The sequence below is a fragment of the Mustela putorius genome, unplaced genomic scaffold (genome assembly GCF_011764305.1).
Source record: "Mustela putorius furo isolate JIRA1106 unplaced genomic scaffold, ASM1176430v1.1 tig00003834_pilon_pilon_pilon, whole genome shotgun sequence".
NCBI classification, from domain to species: Eukaryota; Metazoa; Chordata; class Mammalia; order Carnivora; family Mustelidae; genus Mustela; species Mustela putorius.
Genome location: NW_025421987.1, coordinates 51,308,577 through 51,334,723, shown reverse-complemented (window position 1 = coordinate 51,334,723; position 26,147 = coordinate 51,308,577). Strand labels below are relative to the sequence as shown.

General features: G+C 35.1%; 1 long non-coding RNA gene across 1 annotated transcript in view; it reads right to left on the bottom strand.

Moving 5' to 3' along the window:
- LOC106006004 overlaps positions 1–23,081 on the bottom strand; it is a 149,628-nt gene extending 126,547 nt beyond the window's left edge. The window contains exon 1 of the long non-coding RNA XR_001179791.2: positions 22,927–23,081. This is a non-coding gene — a long non-coding RNA (uncharacterized LOC106006004). The remainder of the gene's footprint in view (positions 1–22,926) is intronic.
- Between the last annotated feature and the right edge of the window lie 3,066 nt (positions 23,082–26,147).

The window sequence follows — 26,147 nt, the reverse complement described above, 5'->3', positions numbered from 1 at the left end:
ACACAGATGGAAACTGGACTCTTTGAACTGCTTTGAAAATCTGTTACTAAGTATTGCTGTGGGTCTGTGAAGCAGCCATTGCTAACTTCTGCCTGCCTGCAATCTTTATGGCTAAGTGATGACAAGGAATAAAATAGCTTTATCTTAGAAGTAAATGGCTAATGTGCCAAGGAGGGACAACCCATCTTCTAAGCAAGATTTAATCTTAATAATGATCATTGTAAATGGTGGACTTTTTTAAAAGACTGACCTAAATAGCATAGAATGTGGAGATAATATTAACTCGTTCACATTAATGCTACTGGTAACTTTGACTTTTCATGGTCTCAATATTTTTCTCTAAAGAAACTAAAATTTAGATATGGATTTATTATATCAATGACTGCCATTATAGTTCCTTACAGCTTTGCAGTTACATTAGGATATATTTTCTCAAATCTAGAATCAGAAATATTTACTGTATTAAGTCAATGTCATACTTTGTGCTACATAGTAATTTCATTAAAAATTTTTAGATTTAACACTTTCACTTTCCTTTACCCATATTATGAACAACATTCAATGAAAACCACTGTACATAGATAATCTTACTAAGTTAGATTTGAATCAACAGAGTTCACAATGTACATTCTGGGTTTGTTACATACGTAGCATATAAACAGTTTGTTCTTGCTGTTTCTCCTTCCAAGAAAACTGAACATTTCTACAGGAATAAAGATCATTCCTACAAATTGGCAAAAATCTGTGAAATTTTGGTTATGCTGATCTTAATAGGGAAACCAACATTTGGCCAATGCAACTGACAGCATAAAACTTTTATATTCTCGATGTAGTTTATCATGATTTTACAAATACTTAACATTGCTGTTGTATATGCACTGTGTACTTGTGCCTGGGCAAAGAAAACACACACACACACAAAAACTATCTCTTAGGTTAATATTATATTAAGCAAGTTTTAAAGCTTAGGTTCCTATGGAAATATTAATTTAGCTGTGTTGTTTATATGCAACTTTTTTATGGTAGAAGTTTAGCAGTATCAACAGAGGTACATTATGATATATATTTAATAAGAACATATACTTTAGCCACAGCAGGCCTCCTCCTTGGAGCATGGCAAGGAGAGCTGTGTGACCCTCTACCCTATCTCAGCAGGGATACACCAGCAGGACCGAACAGACTCAGTAATCTCTTCCTTGGACCTATTGAACTTTTTTTTTTTTTTTCCAAAAAAAAATTGATGTATATATAAAGAGAACAGGAATCTGAGCTTCCTTGCAACTTCCACCCCCCAGGGTACAGGGAGTGACTGTAAAATTCCAGCATGCACAATATTCTTTATTCCATCCTTCCTGCCACAAGTATTAATCATAGTGAAAAGAAGAACCTCACATCATGGGAATTTACAATCTCTACATCTTCCTTGAGTTTAAAATGCTTGTATAATTCAAAAGTGGCACTAAAATTTAAATGATGTCTCAAGAAGGAGCTAGTGTAACTATGACCAGTGTCTGTTAATAACTACCTGATATAAAAAAAAAAAAAAAAGAAAAGAAAAGAAAGAAAGAGATTCTGGAACTAAAGAGAAGAAACAGGAGAAAAGAAAGAATGCTTTGTCACCTGGTTTCCCCCTTTTATTATATCACTCACAAAGAAGTCAGGAAGATGCGTAAAACCTCATTCACATTCTTGAGGAAAAGGAAAAAAAACACTTGAATGGAAAAAAATTATGTGACCGCTCTGCTGATGTTCACACACCATTCTTAAAAATACTCTCCAGAAAAGTCAGAGCAAGAGTGATGACACATAGTTGGTGAATCTTCAAATTAGTAGATCCACATCATACCTTGAGACATCTATAAATTCAGTCTATGTCCATTATTTTAGAACTCCAAATTATAGTACGGACTAGAAATAAAATGATTAAGGCAGAGTACTTACCAAAGCCACTGTGTGTGATCACGCCAATTGTGAATATAAAGGACAGAAGTGGGCTGTGATATGGCCATACTCTGCTCACCAAGTGATGAGCTCACATATCTGCCCAGTGAAGAGGGGCAGGGAATACATTCTTTTTAAACTCACAGAGAGAAAGGAGACACTTGAAAACAAACAAACAAAAAACAAAACAAAACAAAACAAAAAACCTCTCACACTGTCATACTGCTAATGCTGACTTACATGTAGCTCGAAGAATATTGGCATGACAGACAAGAAAAAAATTTACTGAACGCTTACTTTTCTTTTCTTTTTTTAAAGATTTTATTTTATTTATTTGACAGACAGAGATCACAAGTAGGCAGAGAGGCAGGCAGAGAGAGAAGAAGGGAAGCAGGCTCTCTGCTGAGCAGAGAACCTGACGTGGGGCTCGATCCCAGGACTCTGGGATCATGACCCAAGGCGAAGGCAGAGGCTTTAACCCACTGAGCCACCCAGGAACCCCAGAACACTTACTTTTCCCTGTAAAAGGCAAGCTATCTGCCTTGCACTTTATATATTATAGGCCACATTAGATACATATATAAACTTATATTTATATTTAAATATATGTATGTAGGCTTCAAAATAATGAAAGGTCTTTAACAGGGCAAACATGGAGTGATCTCTGTTTGTTCTCCTCATCTCCTCCCATTCTCCTTTGTACCTCCTTTGCTCCTAACTATTCCCATGGATCTTTGCACTTGGTAATCCCTCTGCTGGAACACTTCTTCCACAGAGCTAGCTCTCCTATGGTTTGTTTCCTCACTTCATGTAGGTGTTCAACCATCCTGTTACCAGGAAAGCCTTACTGACAAGTCTTTCTAGGAGGGAGTTCTACCTCTCTGATAAGCCCCCAAACACTCTGGACTCACAGTCCCCTTATTCTGCCCAATTTTTCTTCATTTAATTTACTATTCCCTATTTTATACGTTTATCAGAGGTCTATTTATAGTCTGTCTCCCAAAACTGCAACCTAAGTGTCAAGAAAGCAGGAATTTTACCCGTTTTCTTTTCTGCAACATCCCCACCTCTGACAACTCTGGGTTATCACCTGTGATCTAATCTACCATTGGCCCCCTGTGTAGACTTGTCCTTGAGTATACCCCTCCCATCAGATATACCAAATACACCTCCCAGAAAAAATGGGCAACATTTACTGGAAGGAACACAGTCCCACATTTCATCAATATTAAGATAGTTTAGAGTAAATTAGTCTCTTCTGAAGAAATCTTATTTGAATATGTGCAGTAAAATGTCAAAAATTTTCTTAGGAAGTAATTTATAGTGGCATAGGAATTCATTGCTGTCCCAAACAAAAATCAAAGTTCTTATAACCCCTTTATCAGTTAGGGATTATGTTAGGCTACATGTAACAGCAACATTATGTAATGGGTTTTTAATCCATTAGAAAATTTTTCTGCAGCAAGAAATGTTAAAGTTGACAGTCTCGAAAGTAATGCAGCTTCTCCACAAAACCTTTATCACTTTATTTCCTTTACTTTTGATCTCCTCTATCTTCAGGGTATGTTTTTCACCCTCCTGGTCGTAATAGTGCCTTCACTACCGTCCCCTATAATTGAGCCATGTTGCAGGCAAGAAGGGTAAGTAAGCTGAAGGTCAAACGTATATTCCAGTTAAGTCCAAACCCTCTAGCTTTTCCCAAATTTTACACAGCAAACTCCTATCTCATTAGGGAGCATTTTGCCTCATCATTGTCCATACTACAAGGGGATCAGGAAGCAGCTTTTCAGAGGAATTCATTTGCACTTCTATTTAAATCAAGTTTGGTAGTAAGAAGGAAAGATAGAATAAATAATGAGAAGGCAACTAGTAGATAATATATCAGTGTCTATACAAGAAGATAGTAGATATCAGGTTATCAACCAACAGTGTCTGGTATGGTGAAAAAGGAGAATGTTTTCTCCATAGATGCTCCAAATCTTCATATGGTCTTATAACACAGCTGATGTAATTTTTCTACAGAAATTCAATTCATAAAGAATTATACTAAATCAATAATAAAAGTACAAATATCTTAATAGAAAAATAACCAAGAGAGCCTCTTGGAAGATGACAGAGTAAGAGGATCCTGTGCTCACATTATCCCACAGACACATCAAGGCAACAGATTAATCTATGCAACTAAACCTAAAAATAACCTGAAGACTTGCAGCATAGATCTTCCACAGTTAGTCCTAGTGAGAAGACCACACTGAGAAAGGTAGGAGGGGTAGAGATGTGTGCTGGGAACCAAACCTCTGGAGTTGCTAACCACAAATAGGAGGGACATCATAAAAATGGAAAAGCAAGAAGATCATACTCCCACTCTGGTCATTCCCAGCCCTGGGCACCCACACTGGGACGACCAGTTCCCAGAATGTCTGGCTTTGAAAAACAGTGGAGCTTAACTCCAGGAGCTTTAAAAATTAGCAGGGTTAAATTCCAGAAGAGACTGAGGGCAACAGGAAACTAAGATTCTACCCTTAAAGAGCCACCATATTAAATAACTTGACAGGAGACACAGCACAGAAGCAGCAGTTTGAAAAGTGCCTTGGATATAAATGAAGAAGATTTATTAATTAATCTTAGAATATGCTTTGGAGGGGCAGGGATCTGCAGGAGATTTTTCTGGGAAAAAAATGCTGGAAGGCACCATTTCTCTTCCCCTGCCCCATCCTAGGAGCCAGAGCTAACACTCTCCATCTACCTTGCTAGCACTATGTGCTCCTCCCCAACATTCTCTTGTGGACCCACCCCACCCACCCAGCCTGCCTCAGCAGGCATTCCTACATGGCAGCTCTTGCCCTGCCACACCCCGCACACAGCCAGGACCTTTGCCATTCCAAAGTGACACCTGCCCTGGGAAGGGGGAAATATTACCAAACACAAATGTGCTAACAATTCTTGCAGCCAGATCTCTTACATAATTGTTCAGGGATCAAGCCCTGCCCTTCGGTGTGCCTGTAGCCTTTGGCAGCCTAACTGAAGACAGACTGAGTACTGGTCCTGACCACCAATGAATCCATGGTGTACCCAGCTGGGCCTCTCAATAGTGTGGAGAGCAAACCATGCCAGTGTACCTACAGCAGGCAAAGTAAGTCTTTGCAAGCACCTAGGTTAAAGGCTTCCTTGGTTCAGCTATAATAGAAGATGCATGCAGAACCTCACATCACATAAAATGGAGATTAATTTAAAAAAAAAAAAAAGCAATGAAATCAAGAGCTGGTTCTTTGAAAAGAAAAGCAAAATTTTTCAACTTTTAGCCAGACTTAAAAAAGGACTCAAATAAAATAAAAAAAAATTAAGAAGAAATAACAATATATACCACAGAAATGCCAAGGATCATGAGACTACTACAAAAAATTATATACCAAAAAATTGGCAAATTTAGAAGAAATGGACAAATTCCTAGAAACAAACAATCTTCCAAAACTAAATCAGGAAAAGATAAAAAAATTGAACAGGCCCATTACTAGTAGTGAAATTGAATTAATAATAAAAAATTTCCCAACAAACAAGTCTAGTATCAGATGGATCACAGGTGAATTCTCCCAAATATTAAAGAACAGTTAAGGGGCACCTGGGTGGCACAGTCAATTAAGTGTCTGCCTCTTGGTTTCAGCTCAGGTCCTGGTCTCAGGGTGGTGGGATAAAGCCCCATGTCAGGCTGAATGCTCAGCTCAGAGTCTGCCTAAGATTCTCTGTCCTTCTCCATCTGCCCTTTTCTCTACACATTCTCTCTCTCTAATAAATAAATAAGTCTTTAAAACAAATAAAGAAGAGTTAATACCTATTTTTCTCAAACCATTCCAAAAAAAATAGAAGACAGGGGAAAACTTCTAACTTCATCCTAGGAAGTCAGCATTACCTTAATACTAAAACAAGACAAAGACACTACCAAAAAAAAAGAAGAAGAAGAAGAAGAAAAGAAAATAAAAAGAAAGAAAGAAAAAGGAAACTACAGGCCAATATCTCTAATGAACATAAACACAAAAAATCTCAACAAAATATTAGCTAACCCAATTCAACAATACATTAAAAGTTTCACTCACCATAATCAAGTGTGATTTATTCCAGGAATGTAAGGGTAGTTCAATATTTACAAATCAGTTAAGGTGGAACATCACATTAACAAGAGAAAGGATAAAAACTATGTGCTGTGGTGAGTGCTGTGAATTGTGTAAGACTGATGAATCACAGACCTGTACCCCAAAACAAATAATGCATTATATGTTAATTTAAAAAATTGAAAAAAAAAACTATATGATCATCTGAACAGATGCAGAAAAATCATTTGTCAAAATACAACATCCATCCGTAATAAACATTCTCAACAAAGTGGGTTTAGAGGAAACATCTCAACTTACAAAAGGCCACATGTGAAAAATTTATAGCTAACATCATAATCAGTAGTGAAAAATGGAAGCTTTTTCTCTAAGTCAGGAATAAGACAATGTTGTCCACCACTTTTATTTAACATAGTACTGGAAGTCCTAGCCACAACAATCAGACAAGAAAATGAAATAAATAAATAAATAAAAGTCAGCCAGATTGGCAAGGAAGAAGTAAAACTGTTACTATCTATAGATGACACAACACTATATATTAAAAAAACCTAAAATCCCACCAAAAAACTATTAGAATAAGTGAATTCAGTAACATTGAAGGATACAAAATTAATATACAGTAATTGGTTGTTTCTATATACTAATAAGAGCTATCAGAAAGTGAAATTAAGAAAATAATCCCATTTATAATTACATAAAAAGAATAAAATACCTAAGAATAAACTTAACCAAAGGGCTGAAAGACCTATACTCTTAAAATGACAAGACATTGATGAAATACATTGAAGACAACATAAACAATAGAAAACATAGCATGCTTGTGTATTGGAAGAACTGGTATTGTTAAATGTCCATACTACCCAAAGCAATCTATATATTCAATGCAATCCTTACCAAAATACCAATACCATCTATCACAGAACTAGAACAAATAACACTAAAATTTTTATGGAACCACAAAAGACCTCAAATAGCCAAAGTAATCTTGAGAAAGAAAAGCAAAGCTGGAGACATCACAATCCCAGATTGCAAGCTATACTAGAAAGCTGTAATAACCAAAACAGTATGGTACTGGCACAAAAACAGAAATATAGATCAACAGAACATGACAGAGACCCCAGAAATAAACTCATACCTATATGGTCAATTAATCCATGAAAAAGGAAACAAGTATATACAATGGAGAAAAAACAGTCCTTTCAATAAATGGTGTTGGGAAAACCAGTCAGCTGAATAGATATTTTTCTGAAGAAGATATATAAACCCCAAGAGATACATGAAAAGATGCTCAATATCATTAATCATCAAGGAAATGATGAAAATCAAAACCACAATTAGGCATCATCTCTTATCAGTCAGAATGGCTAATATAAAATATAATATATATAAATATAAAAATAAAACAAAGCAAACAACAAGTGTTGGTGAAGACGTGAGGAAAAGGAAATCCTTATGCCCTGTTGGTGGGAATGTGAACTGGTGCAATCACTGTGGAAAACAGTATGGAGTTGCCTCAAAAAATTTAAAGTAGAAACATCATATGATACAGTAATGTAATCACCCACCCCCAAAATGAAAACACTAACTCAAAAAGATATATCCACTCCTATCTTCATGGCAGCTTTATTTACAATAGCCAACATATGGAGGCAACCCAAGTGTCTATTGATAGATGAATGGATAAAGAAGATGTAGTACATATAAATAGTAAAATATTACTCATCCATAAAAAAATGAAATATTGCCAATTGTAAAAAGGTGGATGGACCTAGAGAGTATTTAGCTAAGTGAAATAAGTCAGAGTAAAACAAATACTATATGATTTCACTTATATGTGGAATCTAAAAACAAAATACACAAAACCAAAAAATAGAGAACAAACTGGTAGTTGCCAGAGGGCAGGTGGGGGAGAGGGACGGGTAAAATAGATGGAGAGTAAGAGATACAGATTTCTGGCTATAAAATAAATAAGTCCCAAAGGAAAAAAGTACAACATAGAGAATATAATAAAAAATATTGTAATAATGTTATATGGTAACTACAATTATTAGTTAGCATGAGTATCATATGAAACTGTCAAATCAATATGTTGTACTCCTGAAACTAATACAACACTGTATGTCAATTATATCTCAGTAATAACTTTTAAAGATAATTGATCAGGAGATACGAGACATGCCCAAAACTGCCAAGAGAAAACAAAAGATGTTCAACTTCATTTGTATCTAATAAATACAAATTTTAACAGTGAGATACCATTTCTCATTTTCAGATTGGCAAAAACAGGATAATATCAAACATTTACAAAAGTGTAAGAAAAGGACAACTCTTATATTTATGGAGAGTATAAATTGACACAATTTTGAGAGTAATTTTGTGATACCTAGTTAGCTGGAGATCCTCATACCCTTTATTCTAGTATTCTGCCATTGTCATGTACATTAGAAATAACCTTGCATAGTAAACCCTAGAAAATGTGCACACATGTATAGATTGTATTGTTGTTTGGATACTAACTGGCTGGTATGGATGGGTATGGTTTTACTACATCAAGAATTAACTTTTAAAAGCCTTCTTATTAATTTCCTATATCTCTGATATTACAGTTAACTCCTTCCTATAATGAGCATAAAGAGAAAGGATCCTAAGATAATAAACCTTCTTACTTGAAGTGATCCAAATATTTTAATACATATGCAACCAATTCTGTACATATAAAAAACGCTGGCAAAGAATGGGTGGCTCAGAGGGTTAAGTGTCTGCCTTCAGCTCAGGACATGATTCCAGGGTCCTGGGATCGAGTCTTCCACTGGGCTCCTTGCTCAGGAATGAGCCTGCTTCTCCTTCTGCCTGCCACTACCCCTTCTTGTGCGTGCTCTCTCTTTCTCTCTCTCTCAGACAAATAAATGAATAAAATCTTTTAAAAAATGCTGGCATTGCAGACATTTACAAATACCCATTTTGAGGTCCACATTTCTATCATGTATTGAAATTAAGAATAAATGCTCTTTATTTCTATTATGACTTTGGAATCTGTAGCCTCTGTTACACATAAACCTATTTAATCTCTATCCCATCACAGAATGTCAACCTGGTGGAGATAAAGTAAATATTCAGCAAATATTTAGCTAACTAAAACTGGCTTCAGAAGTGAGGTCAGCAAAATGGCTAAGTAAGATATCCCTTGTTCATATCCTCCTTCAACAATAATTTGGCATCCATCCACAGACATAAGTGCCTTATGAGATCCAGTGCCATATGCCAAAGTACCCAGGAGGAGTCTTGCCTACCCCTGCATTGAGTATTCGGAATATCATCCTCAGTCCTGGCTCTAACCCCTCTTGGCTACAATCTGGCAGCATCTGGGGAACACTGTCTTAGACAACCACCCTCAAATGAGAGAGCCTTTGTAAAAGCCCAGGTTTCCAGCAGAGAAGTGTCAGCATACTATTGCAGCAAAATATATAAAAGTTATGATGCACTGGGGAAGAGAAATAGTTCAACTTTACATCACCCCTCTGCCAAGGCAACATTGCTTGTGCTAAGAGAGACCTTCTTAGCCAATGATTTCTCCTGAAGGGGAGAGTAAAAGCATATGAGTAAATGCCCAGCTCCTCAGCTGTGTAGGAAACTATCCAAGCCCATTTCTCTCTCGTCCCATCCAAAGTACTGAGTTATGAGCTCCGTAATTTGGGGGGAGAAAGAAGCTAAAAGAAGCAGATAAGACTCTCACAGGGCATTAAAGGGACATGGAGCCTACATGGTATCACAGACTCCATCAAAAAGCCTACCTGCAATCACTAGATATACTTCACTAGCAAATTTTCAGTTAGCCCATAGACACCACCAGCACTCTGCCCAACTCAAATACCTCAACCTTGTGTCTGATGCATTCAGTGTATTCCTAGTGACAGTAACAATGAGTTTTGGAAAATGCCTGGTGGGCACATGAAAAAAGATGTCCCCTAATCTCCCAGACAAGAAGACACCACATACTAGAGCTTCAGCTCCACCCTCGGGAAAATGAGAGAGAGATATTTCAGCACCAGCTGGGTGCATTGAAGAATTGTTTTTGTTTTTTGTTAATGCAAATTTTAAAATTCTGCCACAAGAGGGAGCAAGAAAGATGGATCAGGTGTATCCCAGGAAGATGTGAGAATGTTACAGAATAACTATGAGGGCTGACAGAAGACATTTCTCTCCAGTCAGTCAGTAAAGACTGGAGGAAGTGACTGCTACTTCAAATGCAGAAGTAGCAACACAAGACTTCAAGAGACATGAAAAATCAAAGAAACATGACACCACCAAGGATTACAACATTCTTTCAGTAAGCAACTGCAAAAACATGAATATCTGCAGTTTATCCCATAAAGATTCAAAGTAGCTATTTCAGGGAAGTTCCATGAGCTACAAAAAAATAAATAAATAAATAAAAATAAAAATAAAAAAAAATACAGGAAGACTCTTCAACAAAATCAGGAAAAAGATACAGGAACAGAATGAGATTTTAACTAAGAAGTAGAAATCATAGATGAATAAGAACCAAACAAAAATTTTAAAGCTGAAGAATACAGTGAATGAAATGAAAAATACAATAGGGAGATCAACAGAAGAATGGATCAAATGGAAGAAAGATTCTATGAATTAGAAGACGAGATCTTTGGAATTATTAAAAGGAAAATAAAGAAATAATGAGAAAGAATGAAAAAAGCCTACATAATCTATAGCAAGAGCAACAGTTTGCTGATTATTTGGGTCCAAGAAGCAGAAGAGAGGAGATAGGAGACAGAAAGCTTATTTAAAGGAATAATGACCTAGAACTTCCCAAATATGGGGAGAGATTTGGAGATCTAAGTTCATGAAACTTATAGATCACCAAACAAATAAAACTTAGAGAACTCTTCCTTAAGATATATCATATTAAAACTATAAAAACTCAAAGAAAAAACCTTAAAAATAGCCAGGGACAAGAAATTTATAATGTACAATCAAACCCCTATTAGACAATTTGATTTCCTACAGGCCAGTACAGAGTTAATATGATATATTCAAAATACTGAAAGAAAAAAAAAACTGTCAATCAAGAATACTCTATTTGGAAAACTTGTCTTTCAGAAATGAAAGAGAGAAAAAGAGGAAACCATACAAACAGTGCTGAGGGAGTTCATTCCCACTAGATCTACCTTACAAGAGCTTCTGAAAGGAGTTCTTTGAGCTAAAGGGATGGTAATTATTAACATGAAAACATATAAAAATATATAATACATTGATAGAGGTAAGTACATAGTCAATCAAATTCAGAATATTCTAATACCATAATATGGTAGTGTATTAGCCACCTAACTGTAGTATAAGGTTAAGGGACAAAAGATTTAAAAATAACTGTGGCTAAAATAATTTGCTAATGAATATAAAACATGAAAGAGATAAACATGACATCAAAAACATAAAAGTGGGGGTCTAAAACCTGAGTTTTCTCATGTGATCAAAGTTATCAGCTTAAAATAGACCTTTTTTTAAAAAAAAGATTATTTATTTATTTATTTGACAGACAGAGATCACAAGTAGGCAGAGAGGCAGGCAGAGAGAGAGGAGGAAGCAGGCTCCCTGCTGAGCAGAGAGCCCAATGTGGGGCTTGATCCCAGGATGGATCATGACCTGAGCTGAAGGCAGAGGCTTTAATCCACTGAGCCACTGAGGTGCCCCAAAATAGACCATTCTTTATACATAATGGTTTATGTAATTTTACAGCAATCACATGGCAAAAGCCTACACTAAACCTACACTAAATACGTAAAAGATAAAGAGAAGAAAATTAAAGCATACCATTATGAAAAATCATTAATTATCAAAGGAGGACAGCTAGAGAGAAAGGATGGAACAAAAGAAATATAAAACAGCCAGAATAATTAATAAAATGGTGTTAATAAGTCCTTATCAATAAATAATTATTTAATGTAAATAAATTAAATTATCCAATCAAAAGTTATTGAATACCTGGGTGGATTAAAAAAATGAAACCCAAATAAATGCTGTGTATAAGACACTCACTTCAGATTTAAGAACACTCATAGTCTTAAAATGAAGTGATGGAAAAAATGTTCCAAACAAGTGGAAACCAAAAGAAAGTAGTGTTAACTATATTTATGTCAGAAAAAAACGGGCTTTAAGACAGAAATGGTAAACAAAGATGGTTATTATATAATAAAGTTGTCAATTCATCAAGACAATATAACAACCATAAATATATATGCATCCAACATTAGGGTACCTAAATATATTAAGCAAATACTAACAGATCTGAAGGAAGAAATTGACAATAATAGTAGGGACCTTTAATATCCTACTCCTAACAATGGATCATCCAGACAGTAAATAAGAAAACACTGGACTTGAACTATAATTTAGGACAAATAGACCTAACATTATGTACAGAACACTGTATCCAAAAGCAGCAACATACACACTCTTCTCAAGTGTACAAGAAACAGTCTCAGAGATAGATCATACAATGGGTTACAAAATAAGTCTTAATAAATTTAATAAGATTAAAGTCATACCAAGTATCTTTTCTGAACACAGTGGTGTGAGACTAGAAATCAACAACAAGAAGAAAACTGAAAAATTAACAAATACGTGGAAATTAAACAAAACAGCCCTGAATAACCAGTGGGTCAGGAAGAGATCAAAGGGGAAGTCCCCCCCAAAATATTGAAACAAATAAAAATGGAAATATAATACCAAAACTTATATAATTCAGCAAAAGCAATTCTTACAGAGAAGCTTATAGTGATAAGTGTCTACATTAAGGAGGAAAAAAATCTCAAATAAGCAATCTCACTTAACCCTTCAAGGGACTAGAAAAAGAAGATCAAACTAATTCCAAATTTAGTAAAAGGAGGGAAATGACAATGATCACAGCAGAAATAAATGGAGACCATAAAACAGTAGAAAAATGAAGGAAATTAAGAGCTAGCTCTCTGAAAAGATAAATAAAATTAATAAACAGAAACTTTTTGTTGATTGACTAAGAACAAAAAAGACTAAATAAAATCATAAATGAAAGAGGAGGCACTACAACTAATACTGCAGTTGAAAAAAGGATTATAAGGTTCTACTACGAACAGTTACATGCCAACAAATTGGATAACCTAGAAGAAATGCACAAATTTCTAGAAACAGAACCTACCAAGACTGAATCATGAAGAACTAGAACAAACCAGTACTGATATTGAGTTAATAACCAAAAATGTCTCAACAGATAAAAAGCCCTAGACCAAGAGCTTCCCTGGTAAAGTCTACCAAACATTTAAAGAATTAACACTAATTCCTCAAAGTCTTCCAAAAATTGAAAGGAATACTTCCAAATTTACTTTACAAGGTCAACATTACCCTGGTACCAATAATTAGATAATCACATACAGAAGTATGAAACTGGACCCCTATCTTATACCATTCACAAAAATTAATTCAAAATGGATTAAAGACTTAAATATAGGACCTGAAGCTCCTAGAAAAAAAAAATCTCTTTGACATTGTCTTGGCAATAATTTTTTGGGTATGACACTAAAAGCACAGGCAACAAAAGCAAAAATAAATAAATGGACTACATCAAACTAACAACCTTCTGCATAGCAAAAGAAACAACTAACAAAATGAAAAGAGAACCTAATGAAGATAATATTTGTACATTATACATTTGACAAAGGGTTATATTCAAAATATATAAAGAATTCATGATATTTACTGAATAGTTAAAAAAACAAAAATGTGATTAAAAATCAGCAAAGAAACTAAAGAAGTTTTCCAAAGAAGACAGAAAAATGGCCAATAGGTATATGAAAAGATGTTCAGTGTCACTAATCACCATGGAAATGAATATCAAAACCATAATAATATATAATCCCACATCTATTAGAATGACTTTTATCAAAAAGAGAGAGAGATAACAAACAAATATGTGAAGAACTTGAAATCTCCATGTTCTGTTTGTAGGAATGTAAATTGGTATAGCCAGCATAAAAAATAATGTGGAGAGTTCTTTAAAAATTTAAATTGAATTGCAATATGATCTACTAATTTCACTTCTAGGCATGTATCCAAAGGAAATGAAATCAGTATCACAAAGAGATCACTGCACTCCTGCATTCTTGTAGCATTATTTGTAATACCTAATATGGAAACAACCCAAGTGCCTAACTTCAGTTGAGTGGATAAAGAAAATGTGGGTGTATGTGTGTGTCTGTGAATATATATGGTATATACATACATCCACACAATGGAATATTATTTAGCCAAGAGACAGGAGGAAATCTTGCCATTTTACAACATGGATAGAACTTGAGGGCATTAGGCTAAGTGACAAAGGTCACACAAAAAAAGACAAATGCAGTCTGATATCTTTTTAAAGTAGAATCTTAAAAAGAAGAACTAACGAAAACAGAGTGTAGAATAGTGGTTGCCAGGGGCTAGAAGAAATGGGGGGAAATCCATCAAAGTGTCAAAAGTTCAAGTTATATGGTAAGTTCTAGCGATCTAATGTATAACTGATGTACTATAGTTGATAATACTGAATTATATACTTGAAAGATTCTAAAAGAATAGGTCTTATAAAGTTCTTTCCACAAAAAAACTGGTAATTATGTGAGGTGTTAACTAACACTACTGTAGTCTTCATTTTGCAGCATATAAGTGTATCATATCATCACAATATATACTTTAAACTTATGTAATGTTTTATGTCAATTATATCTCAATGGACCTGCAATTTAAAAAAAAAAAATGGCTTTTAATCAAGGCGGCAAACACTGCTCTAAATAACCTGCTGTTAAAAAATAAAATCATTATCAATAAGCAAATACACAAAGAGTATATCATTATACAATAAACATTTACTCTGTGTATTCATGATTTTGTCAATAGTAAGTTATATTATTTTGAACACTCTAAAGACATTTTCTTTAAAAAGTGTTTGTGTATATTTTGATGCAGCAATCACTGTGTTCGTTGAAGTCATCTTTAAGAACAGTAATTCCATACTTTCAGAAAATTAAAAAACTAAATTTAGGAGAGTTATGTGGCAAATTCCTGATGTAACTAGAGAGGATTCACAGTCATTTATTTACTCCATTTCCAGGAATCTCACTTGGTCGTTCTATCATTCCCAAGAGATGGTGTTAAAAAGCTTGATATCTGGGGTCACCTGGGCGGCTCAGTCAGTTAAGTGTCTGACTCTTGTTTTCAGCTCAAGGTCGTGAGATAGAGCCCCAAGTGAGGCTCCAGACTCAGTGCAGAGGAGGCTTGGGATTCTAGGTTCAGATGCCTGATTCTTTCCTCTCCTTCTGCCCCTCCCCTGCATGAGAGCGCTTTCTTTCTCTTTCTCTATCTCTCAAATAAATAAATAAGTCTTTAAAAAAATTTTTTTTAAGATTTTATTTATTATTTATTTGACAGACAGAGATCACAACAAGTAGGCAGAGAGGCAGGCAGATAGAGAGGGGGAAGCAGGCTCCCTGCTGAGCAGAGAGCCTGATGTGGGACTCGATTCCAGGACCCTGGGATCATGACCTGAGCCGAAGGCAGAGGCTTTAACCCACTGAGCCACCCAGGCACCCTGAAAAATTGACATTTCTTAATAAATGTGTCATCATGCAAATTGTTACTTAAGTTTTCTGTAAGTTTAAGGGCTATTTTTCTTTTCTTTATTTTGGCTTCTCTTTACTATCTCATGATTTTAGAAATTGCATATACTTCCACGATACTACAAGCAATGGTCATCTATATATATATACTCAAGACAGAGAATTCTGCTGAGGAACTGAATTAATAAATAGCATGAAGTGTTCGTGTATAATTTCTTCTGGTATATTCAATACAATAAGAAATATAAAATTATTTATATAAAATAAATAGAAAAATATTTTCTATTGTGGCTACATAAGTAATATATAATTGAGAAGTTGTTTTTCTTAAGTTTGTTAATTTGTTGGGTTGTTGCTTTATTTGTTTTGTTTTGTTTTAGTTCATGTCAATATTTAGTGCATTTACTTTCTCAGGGGATGTTTGGTTTTCTCTTTCATGGTCCACAGGCCTCCATTAAAACCAAGGTTTACCAACAGATCATTAGAGTTGTTTATCAAGCATCCCTTTGTTATTAGTATTTGTGATTAGTGCCCTTTAACATAAAGTGAACAGGATATATATTAACCAAGCTATAGACTTCCATTCATTGACTACATGTATTTGTATATATGTATAAACTTCCACATAAAATATATGAAATTTACAAATGAGATATTTTTAGGTACACATGTCTCTAATTTGGTTAAATTGATAGATTTTGACTTGTTTCTAATTTTAGTGGCAAACCTTCCCCTATGTCATCATTTAGCACAATACTAACTTGGCTTTATAGATGTAATTGTAAAGGAATTGTATATTCAGCCATCTTATACTGAAAATTATTATTAAAAAATAGACATTTCACAAATTATTTAACAGTGCTTCTAGGTGTTAGAGTAACAGTTTGATTAATAAATTTCTACATCAAAGATAGTTTTCTTTTAAATTATGAAAGACACTGTCCTATTACTCTCAAGAAAGTTCTACCACCTTACAATATTACCAATATTTAATGGGAGTATCTATAGACACAACTACTAGATATAAAATTTTGGCCAATCTGTTAAGGGCAAATTGGTTTTTGCATGAACTTTTTATTTTGTATGTTTTTCAATTAAATGTGAGATTGACAACTTTTTTTGTATGTGTATAATCCATTTGTGTATTTTTCCAGTAAGATGCCTGCTTCTTTTAAGATTTTAAGACATATTGTTCTGTTCATCACTTATTTTTTGATTTGTGTAAATTTATAAAATTGTTTAATATTAAAATTATTTGTCATTGCTATGAGATGTATGTACATTATATTCATTTTTTGCTAGTTATATTAAATATTTGATATATAAAATTATGTAACATACATAAATTTATGAAAGTATGAAGTTACAAAGTACATGAATAAAATGGACACCCAACTTTGTAATTACTTTGCATCTACCTATGAGGTCTGTAAAATAATTTGAGAAAAATGACTACTGAGATCTCCATTTCATTCAGTCTACATAGCCCTTCACTTATTACTCTAGATTTATTCTCATGCTTATTTTGATGGATAGTATTATCAATGTTTCATTTTTTAAAAATTCTATATCCCAGTTTGGTTTTTAATTGATTTTATTACTTGGCTAAATTCATTGACTAACTATAGTGGTTTATGGTTATATATTTTTTAGAATTTTTCTAATCTTCACATCATGCTGTATGTTAATAGCTTTATTTCTTCTATTCTAAGATTTACATCTTTCTTCTAGCTTACTGTAATGGCTATGATATAACATCGAGGACAATGATGAATAAACATGGTAAGTGTGGTTGTCCTTGCCTTAGTGCTAGTCTCTGAGGGAAAAATTTTTTTTAAATTCAATTTAATTAACATATACTGTATTATTAGTTTCAGAGGATGAATTTAGTGATTCATCAGTTGCATATAACACCTAGTATTCACTACATCATGTGCCCTCCTTAATGCCCACCACCCAGTTATACCATCCCAAGACCCCAACCCCAGAAACCCTCAATTTGCTTCCAATGGTTAAAAGTCTCTTATGATTTGTCTCCCTCTGTTCTCAACTTGTTATTTTTCCTTCCCTTTCCCTATGTTCATCTGTTTTGTTTCTTAAATTCCACACATGAGTGAGATCATATGATACTTGTCTTTCTTGACTGACTTATTTCACTTAGCATAATACCCTCTAGTTCCATCCACATCATTGCAAATAGCAAGATTTCATTCTTTTTGATGGCTGGATAGTATTCCATTACATATTTATACACCACATCTTCATTATCCATTCATCTGTCGACAGACAGCTGGGCTCTTTCCATAATTTGGTTATTGTGGACATTGCTGCTATCAACATTTGGGAACATGTGTCCCTTTAGATCACTATGTTTATATTCTTTGGATAATACCCAGAAGTGCAGTTGCTGGGTCATAAGGCAGTTCTATTTTTAACTTTTTGAGGAAACTACATGCTGTTTTCCAGAGTGGCTGACCAGTCTGCATTCCTACCAACAGTGTAAGAGTGTTGTCCTCTTCTGAAAGAAAAATTTTAATGTTTATAACCAATTAGTATGCTATATACTATACTTTTTTTTTTTTTAAGATTTGATTTATTTGACAGACAGACAGAGATCACAAGTAGGCAGAGAAGCAGGCAGAGAGGAAGAGGAAGCAGGCTCCCCGATGAGCAGAGAGCCCGATGCATGGCTCGATCCCAGGACTCTGGGATCATGACCTGAGCCAAACGCAGAGGCTTTAATCCACTGAGCCACCCAGGCACCCCTATACTATACTTTTCATAGATATCTTTAAAGTAATTTGAAGCTTATTCATAGCTTACAAATAAGGTTTTTTTAATCATAAAGAGGTGTTATATTTAACCAAGTTCTATTTCTATATCTATTGAAAAAATTACATGGTTTTATCCCTTATTTTGTTACTGTGGGAAATTATACTGGCTTATATTAAAATGTTAAACCAATTTTTGATTTCCTGAATAACCCCAACTTATTCCTGAAGTCTCATCTTTTTATATACTTTGTTGAATTTGATAATGTTTTCCTTTGAATCATCACATCCTTGTTCATGAAAGTCACTGGCTTACAGATTTTTAAAAATTTTGACCAGGTTTTGTTATTATGACTATGCACACACCAAGGCAGGAAATTCTCTTTTTATTAACCATTCTCTTTAATATTATCTATTTTACAAAAGTTCCATAAATTCACAAGTAAATCATTTAGACCTATTTTTTGTATGCAGGGGAAGGTATACATATGTGAAGACTTTAATTATGGATCCAATATATTTGGTACATATAAGACTACTCAGATTTTCTATTTCCTCTTGTATTGGTTTTGATGAATTTTCCTTTAAAAGGAAATTGTATAACTTATATTGTGAAATTCAGTAGCAAGTGTCTGTTCTTAATATCAATTTTATTATCTTTTTAAATTCCTGCAGAAACTGTACTACCGTTTCCTTTTTCATTTCTGATATTAGCATATTTTATTTTTTCCTTCTCTGAACAGAGGTTTGTTACTCTTTTTTTTTTTTAAGTGATTTCAAAAATGCCGCTTTTGTCTTGGTTGATTATCTCAATTATACGTTTGTTTTCTATTTTATTTTTCTTGTTTTATTATTTTATTTTGTTTATTTAGATTACATTTGTTTTTCTTATAGTTTCTCGAAATACTTATTAGAAATTGAATTGCAGACTTTTTTTTCGATGCACCAAATATATCACCTATTTCTGCTTAGATACACAAACCCATAAGAGAACATAACGCCACACATACAGAAAAATCTAAGTAATCCCCCAAATCATAATGTTTTTAAGCCAGTCAGAGAACTAAAGTCAAATGGAAATCAGATGAACTGAATTTCCAAAAGTGTGTGTTCCTGAGAAAGTACAATTGCAAAAACTGTTTTATCTTTTACACAGCACTGGCGGAAGCAGCGGCCACCATAAGAGAATAAAAAAGAAAAGTAACAATTTCACAAATCCGTAACAGACACTTAAAATTCATGGGAGAGGCAGACAAAAGCAGAGCCCTGCATTCAGTCAAATCACTTTTCCCAGGTTCTAAAGCCTGTGCTTTTGGTGCAGAGCAGGAGACCTCGGGGATCTGTCTCTCCTGGCCAGTAAAATACACCGCTCACTTCTTGGAACCTGCTCTCTTAGGAAGCAAAAGCCTTCAGCTGCGCGGGCAAAAGCAGGAACACGCTCACCACCAGCGTTCAGGAAAAGATCTACTGAAATCTGATGGAGGAATAGAAGCAAAAGCTGTCTTCCCCCTTGAGATGGAAAGGCAAGACTCTCGCCTTTGTTTTGCGTAGAGGCAAATCACTGCTCAAAGGAAGCTGAGAAATAAAGCTGCCTGTACTTAAGTGGGAAACAAGAATGCCCATCTGCCCACACCCTGAACAGGGAAACAAACAACAATCCCTCTCACCACCATTCCCGGGCAAAGGTCTCTGCTTCTGAGAGCAGTAAAGCAGAACCACCTGCAGGGGGTGGGGGGAAGAGCCCGAAACCTGACTGAGCACGGAATGGGTGGGAATCTTCCACTGCGCTGATAGAAAGCACATGTGGAGATAGAGAGGAGAAAGGAGTTGGGGGAAATCGGAGGGGGAGATGAACCTCGAGAGACTAGGAACGCTGAAAAACAATCTGAGGGTTTTGAAGGGGTGGGGGCGTGGGGGGGTGGGAAGTCAGGTGAGCCTGGTGGTGGGTATTATGGAGGGCAGTAGTGCACGGAGCACTGGATGTGGTGCATAAACAATGAATTCTGGAACACTGAAAATAAACCTTTTAAGTAAATAAAAAATTTTTAAAAAGAACAATTAGAAAGCACATGTGTGCTTTCGCCCACGGAAGCCAGAGAGCTCTCTCAAGCAGGCTTAGAGGGAAATTTAGAGAACAGTGTTTATATTGGAAAATAAGAAAGGTCTTAAGTCGATGAATTCAGTTTCCTCCTAAAGCACACATGCACAACTAGAAAAAGAAGGGCAAATTAAGCCCAAAGCAAGAGGAAAAGAAAAAATATTAAAGATACAAGCAGAAATCAATGAAATAGTAAACAAGTGAAAAACAGAGAAAACTCAATGAAATTCAAAGTTGGCTCTTTGAAGAAATCAATAAAATTGATAAATCTCTAGCCAGACTAACCAAGAAAAAAGGAGAGAAGACAAAATTAACTGTTTGCAGGAATAAAAGCAAGGGAGGGCCACTGCAAATCCTAAAGACATTAAAGGATAATATGAGAATATTATACAGAGTTGTATGCAAATAAATTTTTTGAAAGACACAATCTGGCAAAGCTCACTCAAGAAACACATAAATTGGATAACCCCATCTCAGTTCATGAAACGGAGTGTGGAGTGAAAAAAGTCTTCCCACAGACAAATGTCTGCGCCCTCAAGTCTGCTTTGTGAATTCATGAAATAAATACTGACTCTACACAAAATTTTCTTCCCAATTCATTTTAAGATGCTCACATTACCCTGATGCCAAATTTGAAAGACACTGTAAGAAAACAATAGATCAATATCCCTTATGAACATAGACACAACAAATCCTTAATAAAACACTAACAAAACAAATTTAGCAATTATAAAAATGATTACACATTATAACCAAGTAATCTATATTCCAGGAACACAATAGTATTTAAATGAAAATGTACAGGATTAAATATCTTCACTACAAAAAGAAAAAAATCTTAAATCAATGACCTCATAATCTACCTTTAAAAACTAGGTGGTGGGGGAGGAATGAGGAAATGAAACTCAAATAAGTAGAAAGGATTAATTAGTATAAGGCCACAAAACAAGGAAAGAAAACAAAAATCAATAGAGAAAATTAAGTAAAATCAAAAGCCGCTTTTTTAAGAATATCAATAAAACTGATAAACTTCTGGCCAGACTGCTTAGATTAAAAGGGGGAAGAACACAAAGTATCAATATCATGGATGAGAGAACATCACTGGGGATTCTACAGATACTTGAAATACAATGTGGAAATTATTTTAAAAAGTATGCCAAATTTGAAGCTGATATGAAATGGTTAAAATCCTAGAAAAACACAGAGTACTAGTGCTCACCAAAGAAGAAATAGATAACGTGAATTGAACTGTATGCAGTAATCAATTTGAATTTATTATTTAAAAAAACATTCTTGCAAAGGAAACTGTGGGTGCGCTGGTAAATTCTACCAAGTATTTAAGGAAGAAATACCAAAATTATACATACTCTCCTAAAAAATTAAGGAAGATGGAATACTAACTTGTTAAATGTGGTCAGCATTACTGATAATCGAAATCAGAAAATCAATCTAATTTTTAAAAGGGCAAAAGACATGAATAGACGCTTCACCAAAGATAATATGTTGAAGAAGAAAAAATAATCATATGAGAAGATATTTGGCATTATTAATCATTAGGGAAATGTAAATTAAAATCAAAATTAGATACCATCCCACAATCACTAGAATGGGTAGAATTAAAATCACTGACCAGGGAGACATGGTGGCTCGGTCTGTTAAGCGTTAAACTCGATTTCAGCTCGGATCATGATCTCAGTGTCCTGAGATTGAGCCCTGTAGCGGCTTGGTGCTGGGTGTGTAGCCTGTTTAAGATTCTCTTTGTTCTGGCGCCTCAGTGGCTCAGTTAAGCGGTTTCTTTGGGCTCAGGTCAGGATCCCAAAAAGCCCCGCGGTGGGCTCCCAGCTCACTGGGGAGCCTGTTTCTCCCTTTTCCTCAGCTCCACCCCTGCTTGTATTTGCATGCTCTCCCCCACTAAAATAAATAAATAAAATCTTTTAAAAAAGAAAAAATTCTCTCTTCTTCTGCCCCTCTCCCTCGCTTCTCTCCCTGCTGTAGTGCACGTGAGCGCCCTCGCGTGCGCTCTCACCACCACCCCCCCCCCAAAAAAAAATCAATCACTGATTATACTCAGTTTTGCTGTGAGTAGTCAACACCTGGAGCTCTCATATACTGCTGGTTGGAATATGATACAATCACTTCGCAAATCAGTTTGGCAGTTTCTTAAAAAGTTAAACACGAGGCACCTAACTGGCTCGGGCTTGGGTCATGATCTCTGGGTCCTGGGTTGGAGCCCCTCATGGGGCTCCTTGCTTAGCAAGAAGTCTGCTTCTCTCTCTCCCTATGCCTCTCCCCTCTGCTCATATTCACTCACTCTCTCTCTCTCAAATAAAATCTTAAAAAAAAAAAAAAAAAGTTAAACACACACCAACCATGTGACACCGCGACTCCACTTCTAGTTATTTCAGCAGAAATGAAAGCTTATGTCTGTTGGGTCCGTTATCAAAGGAACGAGACTGAGACAAAGTTACGCAAAGCCTTATTCTATGCCAAGCATTAGAAGTCAGACTGACCGGCCAGGGACGCCTCCGAAGAGAGCGACGCCCCTTGGCCTTACAGGCTAGTTTTTATAGGGCACAATCACAGACATCTGCCTATGTGTCTTTGGCTGATTGGATGTCTCCTATCTGTGTGTTTTAGTAACGGTTACCAATGGCCTTGTTTTAGGTATGTGTTTTAGTAATAGTTACCTGGAATTGGCCTTGTTTTAGGTGTGTGTTTTAGTAACAGTTACCTGGAACCGAGAGCAGTAACTTTTCTAGACAACAAAATGTCTACCTAGGCAACATGGAGTCACTATGGCTAAGTAGGCCCAGGCAGGCCCTAGGGGGTTAACATGTTTTAACGTGGAATCGACCCCAACAATGTCCACTCAAAAATTTACACTTAAGTGTTCATAGCAGTCTTATCTGTAATAGCTAAAAGGGGAAACAATCCAAATGCCCATCAACAATGAACAGATTAAAAATTGTTGGTATATCAGTGCAATGGAATATGCTCAACAACAAAAAGAAATTGATTAGAGCGCCTGGGTGGCTCAGTCAGTTAAGTCAGTTAGGCTCAGGTCAGGATCCTGGGGTTCTGGGATCCAGTCCCACCTGGGGCTCCTTGCTCAGCAGGGATCCTGATTCTCCCTCTCCCTCTGCCCTTCTGCCTGCCTGTGTTCTCTCTCTCAAATAACTAAAATATTTTTTAAAAAATTGATTACTGATACAATAACATGGATGAATTTCAAAATAATTACCCTACGAAGTGAGACAAAAAAGAGTATATACTGTATGTTTCCATTCATATAACATTCTAGAAAATGAAAAGTAATTTTTAATAACAAGAAACAATTATTTAGTGGTTTAGATTATTTATTTTGTGATGAGGGGGTGATAAAGAGGAGGAAGGACAGTGGTGGGCATGATGAAACTTTGAGGGAGTATTGCTGAATATGTTTATTATCTTATGCTGATGGTTTTACAAACGTGTACTAAGTCAAAATTTATTGTACAATTTAAATATGTATATTTTATTATTTTAACATTTTGATAAGACTATAAAAATTGGGATTGAGATCTGTTAGGCTCCCTGTTACATGGGGAGTCTTCTCCCTCTCTTGCTGCCTGTCCCTCCTGCTTGTGCATGCACTCTCTCTCTCAAATGAATAAATAAAATCTTTAAAAAAAAAAAAAGAAACTGAATACTGATCTTTCTGTTTAGAACCCAAACACAATCTTTTCACTACTTCATTTTGCTATAATAAGGCATTTCAAGAAATGACTAGAGGGCAGATTTTTATTAGTTATAAACAAATAAAGTGATATCTTTTAAAGAAAATACCAAAAAGCAGACATTCTAGTACATCTTTTGCTAAAGTAAGTCATAGTAGATAAGGCACAGGAAGAAAATATTATCAGTTATAAGAGTATGAAGCTGCACTTATGGAAAAAAATTAAAAAGCAGAAGTCTTTTTATATAATTTCCATAGCTAACTAATAATCAACTGTGCCACTGATGACATAGGAAGGTTTCTGAAGCTCAGATCTCTTAGATATAAAATAGATACAAATAATCTATTTTTCAGGTTACTTGGACCCATAATTCTATCTATATCCACTTCTAAATTATAAATTCTTTCAAAGATATATATTTTAAATAACCAAAAGAGAGTTCACTTCTTGGCCTTTTGGCTAAGATTAATTGTAAACAAAAATAGACATAATACAACATGTTTCTTGATAAATATAAAGCTCTAATCAAGGCCAATTGGTTTTATTAAATAAATATACAATGTCAAAGAAGAGCATTAAATCCAAGAAACATGGTGCTTCTGTATAGGAGGTTTTCAAATAACTATAAAATGGCACATTCATATTAGAATAGAGTGAATGTAATCTTGGGAAAAACATACAGGAAAAAATCATATCAGGAATATAAACATTTTCTTTGAGAAGAATACTATTTACCATATATTATCACCCAGGAAGTAAAGTTGTCCTAAGATAGCTTCATCAATGCCCATTTATCTGAACAAGATAAATTTTTAAATTATAAATTATTAATAAAATATTTTAAACAAAAATTCATTAAGTATATTAGTTTCATATTGCTACATAACAAATTGCCAACAAATTTAATGGCTTAATATATATATATTTTTTCTGTTACAGTTCTGGAGGCCAGAAGTCTGAAATCAATTTCACTGGATAAAAGTGTTGTCAACTTTTGTCAAGGTGTTGACAAAGCTGCATTTCCTTCCAGAGACTCTAGGGAGTCAGTCTGTTTCTTACCCTTTCTAGCTTCTGGACACCACCAGCATTCTTTGAGGCGGTGACTTCCTCCTCATATCATCGCATCACCCACTTCCTACTTCAGAACTTACCTCCATCTCCTAAGCACATTTATGATGATACTTACAACAAGCCTGTTAGGATTTGTCCAGGACGGTTGTGAATTAAATTATGCCCCCCAAATTCAAATATTGGTTGAGTCTTAACCACCAAGACTTCAGAACGTGACTTTATTTGGAAATCAATTCACTACATGTGTAATTAATAAAGATAGATCACGAGGGTGAGTCCTGACTTGATATGACTGATGTCCTAAGAGAAAGGAGAAATTTGGATATAGAAACAGACACAAAGCACACAGAGAGAACACATGTAAAGATGAAGCCAGCAATCAAAGTGACACTTCCATTGGTCAAGGAAGACCTAAGACTTCCTTGCAAACAAGCTAGGGGAAAGACATGGAATTCTCCCTCACAGCCCTCGCAGGAAAACAACAATACCTTGATCTTGGACTTCCAGCCCCCAGAACTGTGAGACAATAAGTTTCTGTTGTTTCAGCCACCCAGTTTGTGGTACATCATTACAGCAGCCTTAGCAAACTAATACAAGGATAATTTCCTATTTCAAGATCCTTAACTAAATCACTTTTGCAAAATCTCTTTCGTACATAAGGTAGCATTCATAAATTCCAGGGGCTAAGGAGTGGATATCTGTGGAGGGTTATTATTCAGGCCACCGCAGCATGCTTATTGTCAAACTAATTTATACACTGGCAGATATAAGGTTAAAAAAAATACTCCCTTCCGTCAAGATCA